This window comes from Lithobates pipiens, unplaced genomic scaffold, assembly GCF_037356315.1.
Source record: "Lithobates pipiens isolate NorthernLeopardFrog02 unplaced genomic scaffold, aLitPip1_a1.2 Scaffold_18, whole genome shotgun sequence".
NCBI lineage: Eukaryota > Metazoa > Chordata > Amphibia > Anura > Ranidae > Lithobates > Lithobates pipiens.
In genome coordinates, this window is record NW_027507758.1 from 170,954,171 (window position 1) to 170,976,017 (window position 21,847).

Genomic DNA, 21,847 nt, shown 5'->3' on the forward strand with positions numbered 1-21,847 from the left:
CACCAATTAGGGGTGGGTTTGTGGAACACTGCCACTGACCACTAATGACAGGGGGTTAAATAGCACTGCTAGGGAATCTGAACTAGAGCTACTGTATCCAACTATCCACCCAGCAAAAGAAAAAAATACTATATTTTGCATACAAATTGTCAATTGCTAATCGGTTCCTGGGAGTCAGGGTATAAGATTCTAATGAGATAGTGTAAAGGTCCTGCAATGTTACATAAAATATACCACCAAATTCTGAATGATGGAGATGTGGCACTACGAGAGGTATAATGTTTCATATTTTCTGGCAATGTCCAAACGTTCAGCTGCTCTGGATTGATGTAACATCCATGATTAAACAACTTACTTCAGCAGATCTGAGTCAAAATACAGCTGTTTTTCTTCTTCATATGACCGGGAGAGCCACTTTGAAGTATAATTACATATTATATTATATTACAGGGGTGGCCCATCCATTAAGGGTGCACTGGCAGGCGTCTCCCCTTTCCACCGCCGCCTCCACCCCCTATTCATGCACCCAGCCCCTTTCAGGATGCCTGGGAGCACGAATTACAGTGGCGTTTTTTTTAAAGCACCTGCTTAGAGCCAGAGGCTTTAATAGGCTTCAAACTAGGGTGCGCTCTGGACACAGAGCATCGCACTCAGAGCCCACCCAGGCGTGTTAGAATAGCGAATGCATATGCGCTATTATTACACTGAAACACCTCTCTGCCAATCAGGAAGCGTGGGTGTGACACGCGTTTCCCGATTGGCTGAAAGGAGAAGCTTTCTGATTGGTTGCCGAAGAGGAGGGAGGAGATGGAAGCCGCCGAGCAGGGGAAGGAGATGCCCGCTCGTGTTGCCCATGGAGGAGAGCTGGGGAAGCCGTCTGTTGTTGAGGTAAGTGCACTGATCCACTGGCAAACCTGACCCGACTCAGGGGTGGCAGGTGCACTTTTTTCTGCCCCCCAAATAGGAAATTACCACTAGCTGCTGCTGCTCACTTACTGTACATTTACTTAACACAGCAAAGGCCTGTATTCCGTTATTGTGGAAACAGATCCATCCACCTTCTAAGTCTTTGTAGTATTCTAAATTAAATTACATTTTGACTATGGAAGATCTTACTTTCACTCTATATAACTCTGTGGACAAATTCAGGTCGATATGAACACTCTGGTAATATTTTACAGCAACAAACTCATACATAGCCTCCCTGGCGGTATTCCTGAGTCTGGCTCGGGGTAAGATTTAAATACCATAATCGGTATTCCCGAGCCAGACTCGGGATCGCATCGCTGGATCCATGGAGGGGGATACTTACCTTGTCCCCTGGATCCAGCGATGTCCCCCCGCTGTGATCTGCGAGCTGTCTTCCGCTCGATCTGTGACAGTCCCGAGCTCCGTTCCCTGCGTTGCCATGCACGGGGACGGAGTTCAGCGCCAAATTCAAAAAGTAAAAAACACAGTATAGATACAGTATACTGTAATCTTACAGATTACAGTACTGTATCAAATAATTACACATCCCCTTTGCCCCTAGTGGTTTGTTCAGTGTCCTGCATACCGTTTTATATTATAAATACTGTTCTTTATGCCAGGAAACTGGAGATTGTCCATAATGAATGCACGAAACTAATGCGCTCCACCTGGCTAGTATTAAATGTGTGAAAAAAATACCTAAGGAAAATATATATATATGTGAGCCTAAAAAATATCCAAATACGTGTACATATGTAGGAAGCCGCCAGCAAAAAATAGTGATCTCAACACCAAAAGAAATATAAAAATACAAAAAATGCGGCGCTACCTAAAATAAAATACAATACTCAAACACATGTAGTGCAACAGTGAATTCACCTCACTAAAAGTGATAAATGTGCAATATTCAACCGTGAATATTATAGTATCCGATAAAGTGTATAAATCTTCAAAACATCATGCATGAAATATTAACAAAATATTAAATGTAAAAATTGCTAAATAAATACTCTTATGAAAACCGTACAAGAAATGACGAATAATAAATAAAAAGGGCTTCTCTAATGAAGTCCGGTTTTCATAAGAGTATTTATTTAGCAATTTTTACATTTAATATTTTGTTAATATTTCATGCAGGATGTTTTGAAGATTTATACACTTTATCGGATACTATAATATTCACGGTTGAATATTGCACATTTATCACTTTTAGTGAGGTGAATTCACTGTTGCACTACATGTGTTTGAGTATTGTATTTTATTTTAGGTAGCGCCGCATTTTTTGTATTTTTATATTTCTTTTGGAGATTGTCCATAGCAACCAAAAAATGTCAGTTTACGTCAAAAGTGGTTATAGACCAGCTAGAAAACTGCGATAATAAATTAGAATCACTCACAGAATTGAGCGACAGTAATTTGTGGGGAAATTCATCATCAAACACTAAAAGTAATGACAGTTACAATTCTGCAACTGAGCACATTTCAGTGTTTTTGACTTGATTACATTATTGAATAATTTTTATTATTATTGTTATAATTATTTATAGATATTTATTTTATTTTATATATATATATATATATATATATATATATATTATAATTTATGATTTCATATTTCAAATTGTATCATTTTATATTATTATATATTATATTGTGAAAAATATTATATATTATATTGTGAAAAATAATTGTACCGCTTTCAGCACCTAAAATCTGAATTAATCATACCACCAGGGAGGTTAATGTAATGTAGCAGAGGAGTTAATTTACTAAAACTAGAAAGTACAGAATTTGGTGCAGCTCTGCATAGAAACCAGTCAGCTTCCATGTTTTTTGTCAAAGCTTAATTGAACAAGCTGAAGTTAGAAGCTGGTTGGCTACCATGCACAGCTGCACTACATTTTGCACTCTCCAATTTTAGTAAATGGACGAAGGATTCCTCAAGTAGTGGGACTTTAAAGGAGCAGAAAATAGTAAATGGTGTATTATAAAAATTCAAAAATTTATAAGTGAAACATAGAAAAATTGTGATAAAATAAAACAAGTGCATTAACCGTGGAAAATCTGGAATTGTATAACCTAGGATCCCTGAAGAAGACCTTCACCATTTTTTGTTGGAACGCATTGGATTTCTTCTGTCCCACTCACATGGACAGTCGTTGTATAGGTTATCCACTGGCTTTCAATGCTTTTCAATGCTGTTTTACATGTTATGTGCTTGTTTTATTTGATCTCAATTTTTCTTTGTTTCACCAATAAATGTTGTATTTTTATAATCCAGTCCTTTAAAGTCCCACTCCTTGAGGAATCCTTTGTCTGTAACCAGGTATGTGGACTAGAAACAGTTTACCCAGTTAGTTGGTAAAATTCTTTCCAATTTTAGTAAATCAACCCCAGAGAATCAACTCTCACTCTAAAGGCCCGTACACACGGTCGGACTTTTTGACAACAAACATGCAAATTAGCTGTTTTGGAGCAACATCCGACTGTGTGTACGCTCCATCGGACAAACTTTTTCTGTTTTCATCGGACTTTTGTTGGCTCTGCGAACGGACAAACTTTTTGACAACAGAAGTCCGATGGAGCAAAGTCCGACCGTGTGTATGCAAAAGCATCGGACTTTTGTACAAGGTACAAACACGCATGCTCAGAACCATTGCAAACGATCAGACTACAATACAGAAGTTGACCAAAGGTGGCGCTGGAGTCATTGAACGTCCTCTTTTGAAGCGGCGTCAGTACGTTGTGACGTCATTATGTTCGTGTTTGTTGTCAAAAAGTCCGACCGTGTGTATGCAATACAAACTTGTGGACAACACACTTTGTACAAAAGTCCACGGAAAAGTTTGTACAAGTCCGACCGTGTGTATGGGGCTTTAGTCACATTGACTGCACTTCAACAAATTACCACCCATAATCTGACCATCTTGACCTATGGCATCACTGTTTCTTCTTCTTTACGTTCCTTACGTTTTCATCTGTCTGGTCTTTATTATCCCTTACCAACCTCCAATTGAGTCATCAGCATAGGTAAAGTGTGATCACTGTTTGCCCTTTATTACATACACAATTATTAATGTACCACCATTAGCCCATTCTTTTTTCGGGTGAAGGAATGATTCTGATGTCAATCTTTTTTTTAACCAACTCTTTTATTTGTACTACAAGTTTTGTCTATAATCTGTACATTATGTATGTGGATAATCTCTGATTCATCACTCTGTAAATGATCGTGGTATTTACTGAAGTGGACTATATGTTTATACACCTTCCTAGGCTGACAAGGACATTGAATTGTTTGCAACGTGACATTATAAATAAAGAATTATAAAAAAATTAGCACTGCTATGGAGCAACAGTGTAGGAGGAGGGCTAAATGTGTGTGGGGGGTTAAATCACTTTACTTCTACCAAAGTACGTCATACATTGGCAGCAGCGGGGCATTTGCACAATCAATTAGACTGTTGAATTTTAGATGGAGGAAAGCCAGCCTGATTGCTTTCACAGAACCCCTGAATGGGTTCCCCCACTGGGGATCACCAGGTTGAGGGAAGGAGACTAGTGAACATGCATTCACTGATTTCTCCTAGCTATTAGGAATCTTATTTTCAATCTACACCTCCTACCTGGGTCAGTTGATAGCCTCCCATGGCTTCCACTACCATCTCTACGCTGACAACAACCAAATCTATCTCTCTACCCCTCAGCTCTACCCCTCAGTCTCCTCAGGTATAACTAATTTACTAACAGATATATCTGTCTGGATGTCACACCACTTCCTCAAACTCAATCTATCCAAAACCAAACTTACAATTTTTCCTCCCCCACGTGGGGAGGAAAACGGGGCCCAACTGGGCCTATTTTTCTGGTCACTGACAGTTGGTTATTTTTGTGGTTACGGACACCAATGCTGGGGGGGGGGGGGTATTATTGCAGCCATTGACATTAATGTTGGGACTTATTGTAGTTTACACTGAAACCAGAGCTGGGGTGGGTTTATTGCATTCAGTGACACAAATGACGACTCCAACTTTCTCTTCAGTGTTCATTGTAGTAAACTGCAAAAAATGCAGCAGGATTAAAATTTGCAGCCAGCGTGATATATTACAACTTATTCATTTTGAAGTGTCAGAATTACAAATTAAACTTTCATTATTCAGGGCTGTTCTGACCACAGCTGGATCATTCAAAAGATGAAGCCCAGATCCATCCTCCATGCTTCCACAGTAAAAAGTAAAGCAGGCATAAAGCAGTTAAATTCACAATGCAGGATACACTTGTAGGCAGTTATTATCTGATGGGAAGGGCTATGGCAATACAATGAAGACAGAATGGCTTCTGTATGCGCAATGCAATCATTATTATTGTTAATGGCAGGCATGGGAGAAACAGTGATGGTAAAGCTGCTACCTTGCCTAGAGCCCCATTCTACATTAATCCATATCCAGTTATGACAATCTAGCAGAAAGTTTTGGACAATGATTCATTCATGTATGTGGAACTACATTATACTGTAGGCTTGAAATGCAGCCTGATAATAGGGTGCATTCAGATGTAAAATAAAGAATAGTATATAGAACATTGTTCCTGCTGGCAAATGGGAGGTTCTTTCTAGGAAACTACATGTGCTTCTAATGCCGCGTACACACGATCTGACTTTCCAGCAGACTTGGTCCTGCGGACCAGAATTGGGAAAACCGTTCATCTGTGTGCTGGTCTGATGGACCAAATATGCCACAAGGGCAGCTATTGGCTACTGGCTATTGAACTTCCTTGTTTAGTCTTGTTTACGTCATCATGTTCAAAACAAGCTGACTTTTGAACTGACTTAGTCCGGTCGTGTGTGGCCAAGTCCGTTTAGTTCAGAAAGTCAGTTGGACCTCTGCCGAAAATCTGCCGGGAAGACCGTCGGACCTAGTCTGTCAAAAAGTAATCCGGTCGTGTGTACGCAGCATTAGACTCCCAAGGGATGACTTCCATCTGCTGAGACAATCTCATGCTTATAAGTCCTGTGAACAACTGCTGGCCATCCTTCCTCTTCTCTCTTCCCCTTTCACTGTTTCCAAAAGTGATGTTCAATATGTATATGTAAATGGCCACATTTAAACTTAATTTAAAGGTAATGAGAAATTTATTTAAACTTAATGAGAAATGAGTTAGCAAAAATAATGTTTTTTTTTTTCCCTTGCAAATAATTGGGTATTCGAAGTGAACATAGCTTCACCTTTTTTTTTTTTTTCTTTACTAATAATCACCTTGCAAAGAGAACATTCACTTTGATAGGTGGACAGCCTTTACTTCTTTAGTAAATCAATCCCAGTGTTTCAATTTTTTTAACCAGAAACAGTAGGGAACCTCTCACTTTAAAAAGTAGTTCTTTAAATGTGAACCCTCTTTGAACTTCTTCTATTTCTTGTAATTATAGAATGTACTATACAGCATGCTAAATAAATGTTTTTAAGATTTAGTTTTGAGGAAATTAAATAACAGGTGAAAAAATAGATACTAGGTCATTATTTGTACAACTTCGATAAAAATGTCTTTAATTACAGTGTAATACTATGTGCTGTTTTCAAATAGTTAGGAAGTAAAACTCAGCAAAAACCAACTGACGAAAAAATCGGATGTGGTTTATGTGACTTGTGCAGCAGCTTTATTAGCAGATAATGGAAGGATTAGATCTGCAGACTAAGTTGACACACAATAGCTACTTTGCAATCTGTTTTCAATCCATCCTAACTCTGTTAAAAGGGGATTAGGAAAAAAATGTGTGTAACATTTTCAGAGACAGCTGCCACACCGTAGATGAACAGAGCCAGTGAAAGGGAAACTTCTCAGTATAAAACAACCTTTCTTATTTACAGATGATGTGATAATAATAATTTCTTGTTGCTTTTTGTGTAATGTGATAAAATGTGTTTTTGTTTTTTTGCATAACATAAAATAACCATATGCAATACTATATTCACAAGCAATAGATCGGAGTTTTATGTCACCTAGGGTAGATGCATTATGATGTGCTGCGATACCAAATAAATCTCAAGGTCAAGTAATCTCTCTTCTTGCAAGGGAAACTGCATGATGCTTTCAATGTATATACACCAAATGTTAAATGGTCTTAGTTAGCCACAATTATCACATCAGGCAGGATTGATGGCAACCTCAACGAAAGGAACATATTGTAATTACTTATGAGATCTACTTGTCTTTGTGCAATGTTAAGATAGCATATGATACGGATTATGTGCAAATCCTGCTGGAAAAGGGGGGGTGTAGTTTATTTAAGTCATGTATGTGTCAAATTCCATTCATGTCTCAATAACAATCTTTGCTACTTTCCGACCATAAAATATATGTAACTGTTATTGCTTACAGTCGGGGCCATCTTCATTATTGACTGGACCCTGGGCAAACATTTTCTTGGGCCCCCTTTTACATGCAGTTTCGCTCTCCACATGCTTTGAGACATACAATAAATAACAGCTAGACTCAAAATCAGTTTTCTGAATCAAATCAGACAGCAAGTGTGATTGGTTGCCAGAGGTTACAGTGTATCATTACCACTCACTGACTGTCTTCTAGAGGTTACTGCACACATTATGGCTCACTGTTTATTTTCTAGAGGTTACAGCACATGACTTCTGCTTGTTGCTTGGTTGTAAGAGATGACTGTACATCAATACTGCTCACTGATTGATTGCTAGAGGTTACTGGACATCTATACCACTCACTAATTGGTTGCTAGAGGTTACTTCACATGATTACTGCTCACTAATTGGTTCCTAGAGGATACTTCATATCCTTACTGCCCAACAATTGGTTGCAAGAGGTTAGTGCACAGCATTATTGCTCACTGATTGGTTGCTAAAAGTTACAGCACATCTCCTCACTGCCTGAACACTATGGACTGGGGAGGTGAGGAGACCTATCAATTCACAGAAAACTCCTAGGAATCCTAGGACTCCCAGGATCAGTGACAATACTGGGGGAGGGGGGTGTGATCAGTGGCAATGCTGGGGGGTTCATGGGATCAGTAACAGTGGTGGGAAGAGGAGATTGTTAGGAGGCAGTACACTGACACCACAGAAACATGCTGTCCTTTAGCAGATACACAGCAGTGCCATTAATTTCTAATGACACCCTCATGCATCGACTGAGATGTGCGTATTCACATGCACCAAAATTCATGGTGCTGTGGCACCATGTTATTTTGTAGAAGGGTTCCACCTCCAATATGCTTACCTTTGCAGAACAGGCTGATGTTAGTCTTAATGACTATAGTTGTAGGACGTTCAAGCATGCTCCTTTACCTCCCCGGTGGGCAGCATTCAGCCAAAGTGATGATAGACACACCCTCATGGGGACATAATATACATATTGAATGCCGCCTCTATTTACATATCAATGCAGTGGTGTGTGACCATTTACATTTTAATGCCGCCACTATTTACATATCAATGCAAGTTACTTACATGTAAACACAGGGTCTGTGGTGAGTCATCTGTACATGGCAAAAGGGCAGAGTTGGGCAGCAGCAACAGAACTTTACACTAAGATATCGGGACTTAGCACGGGACTAAAACTTTAAGGGATAGTTGTCAAGTATAAGGCAGCTGCTCTGGGCCCCACGACAATGATGAGTCCCAGGGCAGCTGCCCCTTTTGCACTGCCTTAAAAACAGTCCTGCTTACAGTTGTTTATTAACACTAAGGTCCTGGTCACACTATGACCGCTATGTAATAAAATGTTCATTACTGTAACATGAGGTAACACGTGAAACATGGTGTACTGGCATTTAAAAGACACTCCAATATCCTAAAGTAGTGCAACAGTGTTGTAGCGCACAACAATATACAGCAATCCTTAGTAGTGAGTTGACTTTTTTAAGTATGTTAGGGTGCATTGGCAGCACATTCATTTTGAATGGACTGCTGCAACACACATGCAATATAACACTCATTATCACACCCTCGACCGAACTGATTCTTCAGTTGGCTTCAGGTGCAGGTTACAGCATCTCTAGTAAGGGAAACAGGAAACAAAGCCTTGCGGCTTCACAACCTGTTTCCTACTGGGTATGCATGAGTTGTGTTGCACCTTGTGAATGGTCTCGTAGTCTTCTGGAGACTACACTGCTCGCTGTGGCAATCAGAGCCAGAAGTGGGAGAGGGTTCCTGTCAAAACCAGATAACCATTCTCCTCAAAAAGTGTCAAATGTGGCAGTGGAGGGGGGTGGTGCAAACAATTGCAGCTTCCCCTTTTGGGTGGAGCTTCACTTTAATAAGTTCTTGTCTAGGTCCTGGATCCCAGAGGCTATATATAAACTTGGGTAGGATAAAGGCTCCATTCTTGGCTCCACATCTTACAGTGCCTGTTAGACAATAATGATGAGCGCAACATTCCTGAGTTCGGTTCAGGCAGGGTTTTAGTGAACATCACTAAACTTCGGATGCCGAATCCAAGCCCTGTTGCAGTCAATGGGAGCTAATAGGCAATGGATTGTCAAATAAATTGTGTAGGGGGCAACATGTATGAAAGCAAAATAAAAGTTTAAATTCCATTTCTAAGGTAGCACTGATTTTAGCAAAGCTTAAATTAAATTAACAAAAGTATAAAATTGCATTAAATAACATTTCAGGGGGATGCTCCAGACCTGCATGTGCAGTGGCAAATTTGTGCAATGTATACAATGTACTGCATCAAAACTGGCATTTACAGAAAAAATTGTGAATCAATTGCCGGCAAAATGACAGCTCCCAGTTGCGTCATTCTGTTTACAAACAGAGCAGCAGAGGGGATTACATGCATCTATACCAGATCCTTATTCTAAGTGAGTGTCTGATATAGATAATAATGGGGGACCCCCACAAAATAAATGTCATGGTGCTCCTCTCAAATTCATATCAGGCTGCTTAGGTTTGATATGATTTGGGGGGGGGGGGGTTGCATGCTAGTCCCCCACTTGTCCCCCAGGCCCCACCTGTCCTGTCAGGCTGAATACTTGAATAAGGGGCTGATATGGATTTTTTTGGGGGTGATGTCCTAGATCAGGGGTGGGGGCCCCAGGAGACATTATTGACCATATATGGTCAATGATGTCACGGGATCCCTATGACATTATTGACATACTTGAATAAGGGCCTGGTATGGATTTTTTGGGGGGTGATGTCCTAGATCAGGGATGGGGTCCCCAGGAGACATTATTTACCATATATGGTCAATGACGTCACAGGATCCCTATGACATTATTGACATAATTAACCCTATGTGGTCATGTCCATATATAGTTAACAATCTCAGCCTGGAGAGGTGCCTTATGTTGATGCTCTGATAAGGGTAGGGTTTTTTTTCATAGGGGTTTCCCTTTAAATGCTATACCAGACCCAGAGGTTCTCGTATACAATTTGGGAGGCTCTAAACGTTGTTTTTTTTTTCTCTCCAGCTCCTTTGCTTACATGACCAGGGTTTTCTGCCCATGTAAGCAAAAGGGACCAGCAGTTTAAGTGAATGGGGTAGGATTAAGGGCTCAGCATTGCTTGAGGAATACTGCTATTATTCTCAAATGGGAAAATGTACAGACATTCAAACCTTAAGCTTATTCCTATTAGACAGACCTCATTAATTGATCTCATCTGTCCATAGGCCTTTTTAAATTGAGATGACTGATGCTCAGAGGTTTGTCACCCATCTCTATGCTGTAAGATCATGCTGCTGAGTGAAAAAGAAAACTAAAGGTTAAAAGAGGTTCTTCATTTATTTTTGTAAGATTTGGGTTTGAGGTGACCCTGCATGTTCAAGGTTGTTGGTCCCGGTGAATTTGGGGTGAATTTTGCCTAACTGAATTCCTTGTAACCGCACTGTCTGGCCCTTGAGCTTAGGTCAGCTAGCTTAGAAGGGCAAATAATGAGGGCATTTTTATGTGTCATCTCCCTAATATAAAAGGGTGGGTTCCAGGCAGCCATTTGTCAGTGTTTACTGGGGTTATTGTTGGGAAAACTGATAGTATAAAGTCAATTAGTTGCTATATGGTGCTGTACTGTGCTATTTTGTGCTAAATTTCTGTGGATTGCAGTGTGGTGTCCTACACATTCTTATGTACACCACACATATCTTTTCATATTCCAGAGGGGGACAGTATATTTTATTTTCTGTTACTAGGACCCTTTTGTCAGTGATACCAAGTAAATGTATCCTGCAAAACAGGTGTGACCAGAAATGTGTGGACTTGCAAGGAGACCACCAGTATGGTATAAATAAAGTGATTTATTCAAGATAAAGTGAATAAAACAACAATAGAAACACACATCCAGTATACCAGTGCAGCTTCATCAGAGCACATCAGTGAAAAAAATTACATGTTTGCAAAATTTTATAACAAGTTTTTTTTTTTCAAAATTGTCGATCTTTTTTTGTTTCTTTAACAAAAAAATAAAAAACCCAGTTGTGATTAAATACAACACAAAGAAATTATTTCTGTGAAAAAAAATGTGCATGATTTAACAGCAGGATTTGCACCCTATAGATTTCAATAGGGTTTGCTGCTAAGTTCTGGTTTCCTGAATTTCAGATGGGAATTCACAAATCCCTTGTAAATTGAGGCAGATTCACTCATCTCTTTTTTAGGGGGAACTCATTTGGGGCTCCCTGTTAGTCAGGAATTCATTTAAGTTTGTTTAATGGCTTGGACAAGAAGGATTTGTTTTGTTATATCTCTGTTCAAAGCCCGCTGCACTGAACCTGTATTTGTTTGCTGCATGCATTATTTACTACTGCTAATACCACATATTCTGGCACCCACACAAGTTGATGTAGAAATCACACCCGCTGCACTATTATATTCTGACAAGGGGGACTCCCCCTTGTCAGAATACACTGATCAGCGTTTGGCTGCATGCACTGATTGAATGCTGGTTTTCTAGCGGGACCATTTGACAGAAGCCGGTCATTAGATCAGCTTCTATTGAGAGGAATACACACACACACGCACATTGACATTTGGCCAGTTCCTGCTAAACTGTATGAATGTTGATATGTGTATGCCCTGCTTAAATTACAACTGAAGGCAAATTTTTATTTTGGATAGAGTGGAAAGGGAATAGAATACATGTTTATTTTGCTGTCTGGATCCCCTTTATGGAGAAAGTGAAAGTAAAAGAAAATCTTAAATTTTGAGTTGTTCCCAGAAAAATAATAGAGGCAAAATATTCTAAACACACAACTAGTTTCCCCAAGGAAATCCCTTAATTTTCAGGGATTTCCTATCACTTCCTGTTTGGCTATGGGATGGTTAGTGAAGGGACATCTCCACAGTGGGACACAGATGGCAAAAAAATAAAAAAAAATAAAAAAATCTGACAAGGGTTATGACCCTCCCTTTCTCCATTCAAAATGAAAAAAAAAAAAGTTTTGCCTACAGTTCTACTTTAAGCCTCACTTAAAGATTAGCTTGTTAGAACAACTGGTGTTTATGTAGATTTGAAAGATTAAAAATCTATTTTTTTATTATTATTTTTTTGCATGCTAAGTCTGTCCCCTTAGAAGCTTAAAGATCTGTGAATGCTGACTGTAAATCTTTTTTTGTTAACAACAATGTCAATAATTATTTTGTCAATAAAAAAACACAAAAAAAAGAAGTCCTGTCGGGGACCATGAGGGGAATTAAAAATAAGGGCCCCAGGGGAAGCTTTCTCCAATCATTAGGATTTATCACAGGAAGTCTTGGCCTAAGATGTAGCCTTAATATTGGAGAAGTTTAAATACCACCTTAGCTTGGTAAAGAGAAAATTTCATTTATGCCTTACAAGGTAGAATAATGCCAAGTAGGACCCTATCCATGGCACCAGCAGACTATTGAAGTGTCAGCATTCAGTTGTTGTTATAGAGTTACTATTATTTGGGTGGAAGATTATTTTATAAGGTGTCAGGTCATGAACGATCTAATAGTCTATCCCATTAGTGCCGACTGTACGCATATATGTGACCTTGGCTTTAAGGGGTTATACCAGGATGATGCCTGAAGCCGGAACGGATTCCTTCCAGTCTTCCTTGTGTAAACATGAAAGCAACGTCACAACATCACTTCAGTGTTCAGTATTGCAGTTTTTGGTGATCTGAATACTTTGAAGTGCAAAGAAGGGATTTGGGGTCTTTTAGACCCCCGATACCTCCATAAAGATTGCTTGTCACCACCTATTACTGTCACAAGGAATGTTTAAGTGATCACATTATTTTTAAACCAGACAATGTAAAAAAAAAATAATAATATATATATATATATATATATATATATATATATATATATATATATATATATATATATATATATATATAAAACACCCCCATCCCCATGCAAAGAAAATGCACATTTAAGTCGCGCATATGTAAACGGTGTTCAAATCTGGTAACTGTTCATTTTTTTTTAAAGCGTCGCCAATGGAGATTTTTAGGTACCTTAGTTTGTTGCCATTCCACGAGTCTGCGCAATTTCAAAGTATGACATGTTAGGTATCTATTTACTTGGCATAAAAAATTGGGCTAACTATACTATTTAGGTTTTTTTTAATTCATGAAACTGAATTTTTAAAAAAAAAAAGCATTTGAAAGACCGCTGCGCAAATACAGTGCGACATAAAATATTACAATGATCCCCATTTTATTCTCTAGATTCGTTGCTTAAAAATATATATATAATGTTTGGGGGTTCTAAGTAATTTTCTAGCAAAAAATATGGATTTTAACTTGTAAACAACAAATGTCACAAATAGGCTTAGGCATGAAAGGGCTATTGTAATGGGTGTTTGAGTAGCATACTATGTCTATGGATTCTTTATTTGTGGTACCATGATTGTATACCTTAGAACAGTAGAACTGGAGATCCTCCAACAAAAAGTACAGGACTAGATTGACATTTTTAGCCAATGTAACTTGAGGTACCTTCTAAACCTCTAGCTTGATGTAAATATAGACCCACGTTACGTTTTCTTAGAGTATAATGAAAGGCAAAACCTTTTCTTTAGTTTTGGATAGAGTGGAGAGAGATTAGAATACCTGTCAGATTCAATTGCTCTCCGTGGCCCCATTAGAGAGATTCATCCTCTCTACTAGTCTTGTTTACCATTATCATGGAAAGTGAAAGTAAATGAAAATCCCAAATTTTGGGTTGTCCTCAGAAAAGTAATAGAGGGGAAATCTCCCAATGGGGACACTAGTTATGGTGGCCGGGGGGCCCCAAGCGAGTCTCTTAATTTGCAGGGATTTCCTTTCACTTACTATTTTTGCTATGGGACAGGAAGTAAACGTTAATCCCATAAATGGGGCACAGATGGCAAAAAATAAACCAACAGGGATTATTACCCTCCCTTATTCTATCCAAAATGAAAAAAACATTTTGCTTATTGTTCTACTTTAGGATGACCAGGGGTGTCCTATATTCATATAAATTATTATTTTTCCCATGGATTGTGTCCCTTCATCTCTGTTGTGTTGTGTTTTACTTCTTTTCATAGTTTTAAAAGTCACTTTTGATCTAGTAAAACATAGCTTTTGGCTCCAAGAAAATACTCCATTATCAATTTGCGCATACTCTTTTTCATTTCTGTTTAACCATCTCTTCACACTTGTGAGTAAATCCAGAAGTAGATATGAAGATAGAGTAAAGAGCTGCTCACAAGAGTCTCTGCAGTGCAAGTAACATCTAGACACCTTGTTTTCTCAGCATGCTTTTTAGTATGACACAGGCAGCATGCTGTCTCAAATTCAGAGTTGGCCTTAGTTTTATGTAGTTTTTTTAGTACAAAAAAGTATGCTTGTATAAACTGGTGATAATAATTGCCCCAATGCAGTATGGACTCTTAACAGAGCCATGATTCACAAGTTTGCTGATTTGATTTTGTTAGCTGTTTCTCTGGTTTTAGCTTTATCCAGTTTTGCCTGTTTTATATACCTATTAATTATGATATTTGCACAAACGACTAAAGTGTTTGATCATTTGCCTAGTTGTTGTTTACAGTCCATGGCCTAGTGGTTAAGTGGTTAACTTTCCAAGTTAACTAAACAAATCAGGTTTGCTAGTAAACCAAATGTAGCTACCAAAATCTATGATAACTTGCAGAAGGGGGTTGAGGGCAAGAAGCCATCACTTTCCCATTGATGTCAATTGACTAATTATTATAATATTACCTTATTAGGTGATATCCTAACTTAGTAACAGTACGTCATTATTAGGGCAGTGATGTCCCCTTACTCCTGTTTAGGGAGGGGATGGGAGGAATGACACAACATTCAACAGCAAATAGATAAGTAGTCCACGTTTTACAATTTTTATACTAACTGAATAATTGTAACATTGTAACCAAAGAGCAAATAATTGTTCTTCCACTGATTTTTCATTATTTGTTTTTCTCTAGTTACATCGTTTGGCCATTTGTTATAACAGATCTTTCTCCTGTTAAAGGGAAAGCAAGATATAGTCATTGTTTTATTTGTTTTTGGTTTTTTTCCAGTAAAGATTACTGAAATATAAACTTTGACTGGTTGATTTAAATAAAGGATCTTGTTTTTTTCTTTTTGTTTCATTAAATAGGGCTGGTTTACATTTCTTATCAATGATGGCAAAGATGTGCTAAGTAACGCCCATAGTAGCTTTGGGGCATTCAATCTTTACCTATGAGGCAATTAATCATTATTTTTTACAAAAGTGATACAATTCTCTTTGCCTGAGGCTCTGGTGTTACAGTACTTGAAATGTAACTGTAAAAGAAAGATACATTGTTAATCTCTTAGGCTAGTTTATGACTGTTCCACTATCAGGTAATCACTTAGTCATGATGTCAAATGCCCTCTGGCATAATGATGACAAATACATTGCCTTAGTACAAAGGTCATTACAAATACATTTCTTAGCTTTCACCCAAAGAGACCTTGTCATTTAAATAAAAAAAACTGTTGCAAGTCTTAAAGATAAGCACCTAGCAGTTCCTGCACATACATGTTGTATGTGTCATGAAGTCCAAATTGCAGCCAGTTATGCCAGACAATGTTTCTACAATTCTGGGTAGCAAAGGAGTTTGTTATTAAGGCCTGCTCCTAATGTATTCCTTATTATAGAATCAGTCATCATAACTTTGATCTTAAGCTATAATGGCATACAGGAATGTGCAGGAGACAGGAAAGGGTGGGGAACCAGCCGGAAGTGTTGAAGCTTTGCTTGTTAGAACAGTCCAGCGTTCAGCAGTGACATAAGAATTTTGGAAGCTTGCTGCAGGTCTGCGCAGGGACATCAAGGTGACTGTTTTTTTTTATATCAGCAGCGCTATTTTTTTTATTAGTTTATGTTTACTTTCAAAGTTTTTATTATTTTCAAAAACGGAAAACAAGAAACATGCAATACATCCATATCAAGGTACAATGCAACATAACATAAAATACCTTCTGTAGGCTTGGAATGGGCAAACTCACTTACAGATATAAAAAGCAATTAAGATATTTCCAGTGTGAGAATTTAGAGGTGGATAAGATGATGCATCACTATACACGTGCCTAGCATTACCTGGTTCCAGACGTCCTGGAGCGCTCCCTCGACACCTCTAAAGGGATCAAACTGTGCCGGGACAGCCACCCTGGGACAGTGCAACCAAGTGAAATGGTGGGTAAAGGGCACCGCGTGTGTTGAGTTGGTATGCGTGTCTAGCCTATGAGCCCCTAGAGGGCCCTTATACTTGCGAACCTGGAGGCACTTGTGCTCCACTGACAAGCAGAGCGTAGTATAGGGCCACATCATACCTAAGCGAGGAGGGTCCAAAAAAGAAAAAGAAAAAAAAGAAGTAAAGAGAAGAAGAAGAGGTGGAAGAACGAGGAGCCATTCAGCAGGAGGGACAGTGTTGAAGCTTACTAGTTATGTTTTCATTCTGGGGATGAGGGAAATAACCATGTGTTTGGCCCAAGGTTTCCAGGTGGACTCAAACTGTGCTTTTGAGTTTAGCAAAACACTAGTCAATTTCTCTTGAGAAATCATCCAAGATATTTTATGCTTGGCAGCTGAGAAAGATACCTCAGGCTGTTTCCAGGCCTTGGCAATTGTCAACTTAGCACCCAAAAGAATGAAGTGGATTCATTTGCGATTCCATTTAGGAGTCTTTGGGATATTAGTATTCAGGAGGGCTACCGCAGGGGTTCTAGAAATTTGGAGGTCCATCACTTTTTGGATTAGGTTAAACACCCTCTTCCATTCCCACCAGATATGGGCCATGGAGCCATTCATATCACATCCCCTGAAACACTGGGGGTTTGCAGAGGGATACATGAGGACTAATTTAGAAGGGGGTGTGATACCATCTGCTCATCACTTTGAGGTTAGATTCTATTAAGGAAATATTCTTTATCCCCTTATAGGTTCTGGAAAAGGATGTCTGTCATTTGCCAAGATCCCATTGAATTTGGAGATCAGTTTCCCATGCGGACATGTAAGGAGTTTTGCCTGCCTGCTTGGCTAGTGACTGGTAGATAACAGAGATTCCACCCCACTGATCCGTGGTTTGTCCTGACCATAAATCATATGGAGTGAACTTAGGTGGGATGGGTTTCCCTTTCCATATTTTGTGGACATAGTGTTGTATTTGGTGAAATCTGAATTTCTCCCCACTCGGGATTTCCAGTTGTTGCTCACAAAATGTTATAGTTATTGGGCCTGTTGCAGCAAAGAAGTGTCTGATCCAATACAAAACCTTGTCCAACCACCACTTAAAGGAGTTTATGTCTAGACCAGGAGCAAAGTCAGCGTTTTTGAATATGTGAGCCAGGGAAGGGCATTCAGAGGTTAAGAATGTATGGGTTTTCAATTTATCCCAAAGGGATGGGGATTGTAAAAGGATCGGTGAGAGTATGGGTGGTCTTTCCTTGGAGGGGATCCATAGTAAATAGTCGGGGGTGTAGATGGGTGCCACCTGTCTCTCTGTTTGGATCCAGTCTGTTTTTCTTATTCTAAAATAGACTGTAGAAAGTTGAGCATGTCGCGCTGCCTAATACTACCAAAGTAGTCCTGGCCGCCCTAATCCACCCTGTGTACGCTGTCGGTATAGAGTGTTTCTAGGCAACCTATGTCCTGCTCCTCCCCAGATAAACCTAACGACTTTCCTTTTGAGTGATTGCAAATGGTCTTTCCTTAGGTTAATCTATAAATAAGTATAGCAGTCTGGGGAGGAGTGTCATTTTTATTGAGTGGATCCTACCCAGCCAGGATAGTTCTTTACTGGCCCTGGTCTTCAATTGCGACTCAAAGTCTCTGGTAGGTGGGAATTTGCTGAATAGAGCAATTTTGTCAGGAAGGTTAATCCCTAGGTATTCTATTAAAGAGACGTTCCATCTAAACTTAAAGGAGCTTTGCAGCGTCTCCACTGTGGCTGGTTTCAGAGATATCTTGAGGGCATGGGATTTGTCATAGTTTACCTGGAGACCTGAGGCCATTGCAAATTCGTTCAGGAGTTTACAGAGGTTGGGGAGGGACGTGATTGGTGAAGTTATGAAAAGTAGCATATCATCTGCGAAGAGGCCGCATTTGTGTATTTGGGAACCACAAGAAATTCCTTGTATATTGGGATTGGAACGAATCGCAACTGCCAGTGTCTCAATGGCTATGGAGAATATTAAAGGGGATAGGGACATCCCTGTCTAGTCCCCCTTGCTATGTTGAAAGATTTGGAGTGGTGGCCACTGAGGCGAATCAGTGCTGTTGATGTACAGTAGAGTGAGTGTAGAATGCCCAGAAAGCAATTTCTGAATCCCTATTGCTCCAGTAAAGCGAATAAATAAGGCCATTTGACTGTGTCGAAGGCCTTGTGCAGGTCTAGGGATAAAAGCATTCCTTCTTGTTTGGGGCCCCCGTCCCATCCTGATTGCAGAAGGGAGACTAGATCAATGGCCCTTCTGATTTGGTCTGGCCCCTGTCTGCCTGGTATGAACCCTACTTGATACTTGTGGACGTACCTATTTATAAAGGAGGCTAAGCGGTTGGCCAGGATTTTCGGCAGAATCTTGAGGTCATTATTTATGAGGGAGATTGGTCTATAATTCTCAACCTCTTCTGGGTTCTTATTTGGTTTGGAGATTACTGTTACGTAGGCGGTATTGAGCTGAGGAACTATGGGAGATCCCTGTGTCTTAGCGTTTATTAGCTTATGTTTAAACTGTTGAGATAAAGCATAATGGCTAATGTGAACAAATTATAACTTTTAAAAATAAAACTGCCTGAAATGGAAATGGGTTTTCTGTTAGCCTTACACTAGGTCACGGTTGGTCAGCAAGGGTCAAGTGATGTAGACCTCCGTATTAGAACTAAACCTGCACAGTACCTTACAAAGGTGAATACACCCCATCTTTTCATGTGACAACACTGAAGAAATTACACTTTGCTCCAGTGTAAAGTAGTGAGTGTACAGCTTGTATAACAGTGTAAATTTGCTGTCCCCTCAAAATAACTCAACACACAGCCATTAATATCTAAACCACTGGCAACAAAAGTGAATACACTCCTATGTGAAAAAATGGCCAATTTGGGTCCAATTAGACATTTCCCTTCTGAATGTCATGTGACCTGTTAGTGTTACAAGGTTTCAGGTGTGAATGGAGAGCAGATGTGTTAAATTTGGTGTTTTTGCTCTCACTCTATCATACTGGTCACTGGAAGTTCAACATGGCATCTCATGGCGAAGAACTCTCTGAGGATCTGAAACAATTATTTGTTGCTCTACATAAAGATAGCCTAGGCTATAAAAAGATTGCCAAGACCCTGAAACTGAGCTGCAGCTTGGTGGCCAAGACCATACAGCGGTTTAACAAGACAGTTTCCACTCAGAACAGGCCTCTCCATGGTCAACCAAAGAAGTTGAGTACACTTGCTCAGCATCTTATCCAGAGGTTGTCCTTGTGAAATAGACGCAAGAGTGTTACCAGCATTGCTGCAGATTGAAGGGGTCAACCTGTCAGTGCTCAGACCATACGCTGCACACTGCATCAAATTAGTCTGCATGGATGTCGTCCCAGAAATAAGCCTCTTTTAAACATGGTGCACAAGAAATCCAGCAAACAGCTACAAAACAACTCTGTGAATGTACTTGAGTGGCCCAGCCAGAGCCCAAACTTTAACCCGATTAAACATCTCTGGAGAGATATAAAAATGGCTGTGCACAGACTCTCCTCATCCAACCTGATGGAACTTGAGACGCCCTTCAAAGAAGAATGGGAGAAACTGCCCAAAAATAGGTATGCTGAGCTTGAAGCATCATCCTCAAAAAGACCTTGGCTGTAATTGGTGCCAAAGGTGGTTAAACAAAGTATTGAGCAAAGGCTGTGAATAATTATGTACATGTGATTTTTTTAATTTATTATTTTTAATAAATTTGCAAAGTTTTCAAGAGAAAAATAATGAATTTAATCAATTTTGGAATAAGGCTGTAACATAACAAAATTTAGAAAAAATTAAGCACCGTGCATACTTTCCAGATGCACTGTACATATATCACAATAATTAAAGGGATTGTAAACCCTTGTGTTTTTTCACCTTAAGGCATCCTATGCCTTAAGGTGAAAAAACACCTGGCAGTCACCGGTCCTCCAGCTTTGCTTACCTGAGCCCTGGAATCTCACCTGGCGGAGATGCGCTCTTTCTTTGCCCAGGGTTCTCGGCTCTTGATTGGATAGATTTATAGCAGCGCAGCCATTAGCTCCCGCTGCTGTCAATCAAATCCAATGAGGCGGGCTCTGGGAGGTGGGGCTACGTGCGGCATTCATGCCTATGGATGCAAATGCTGGACTCGGGAGCTCACCCGCAAGGTAACCCCCTCAGTAAAGTGCTTCTCCTAGGTGTTATCTGATAAGAGGAGGAGCTGCGAGAGCCGCAGAGGGACCCGAGAATTCAGTGTTCAGGGCCACTCTGTGCAAAACTGCACAGTGGAGGTAAGTATAACATGTTTGTTATTTAAAAAAAACCCACAAACCTTTACAATCATTTTAAGTATTGTCACCCTAGGACAGGACGTTTGTTACTGGCAGGATCACTAGGTGAAATTAAAGGGAAATAGCCTGAAAACAAAGAAAACAAATGCAGCTACCACATGTAAGCACTGGTAAAAATAAATATCTAAAAATCCTGGTGCCCAACCTGCAGCTCAGGGAGTGCATGTGGTCCTTTGACACATATTATACAGGCCTTAGGGCATCTGCAGACAAGTTAGTCTTGGCTAGATACTTTATCAAGCCACTGAAGGAAACATTCGTTAGACTGAATTTCAGTATTCCATTGATTTGGGTTATTTGTTTCACATTTTCTTAGGTTTTCTGTGTGACATATTCCTGTTCCTTTTCTGTTTTATTATATAATAGACCGTGTTGAAAGAAATATCAAATTTGGGAAAAGTATTTTTTAATGTTGGGCTGTAGAGAGCACAAACGTTGAAGCATTTGTAAAGTGGCTCTAATAACAGTGAACCAATCTAGACATCTCCGGTAAGGTCTCCACACTGTGACTGTCTCCTGAAGGATGTCCGCTGCCTCCAAAAACTCCTGTAGTATGTATATTTGGTTATTCATCATTTCCAACCATCTCCTGTGTAGTCTCTAACCATCCTATGTAGCATGCCCATAATCATTCTCCATCTCCTGGTGCATGTCTGCAGCTTCTGACAGCTTTCTGTAGAATTACATTCACTAAATAATAAGTGCTGCCCTTTGTTGACAACGTTAGGGCTGCACTCGAGGCCATTTGTATTACAGTAGGTTGGCCATCAGTGATAATACATTTTGTTTTATTGTTTTGGGGTTTAAGTGAGCCTGTGAACCTTAGGATGACCATAGACAAAAAGATTTTCATGAAAATTCAATAAAGATT

The 21,847-nt window shown here is 39.5% G+C and overlaps 1 protein-coding gene across 1 annotated transcript in view; it reads left to right on the forward strand.

Moving 5' to 3' along the window:
- Positions 1–21,847, forward strand: part of LOC143987566 (visual pigment-like receptor peropsin) — a 59,460-nt gene that overhangs the window by 13,147 nt on the left and 24,466 nt on the right. The window lies entirely within an intron of this gene.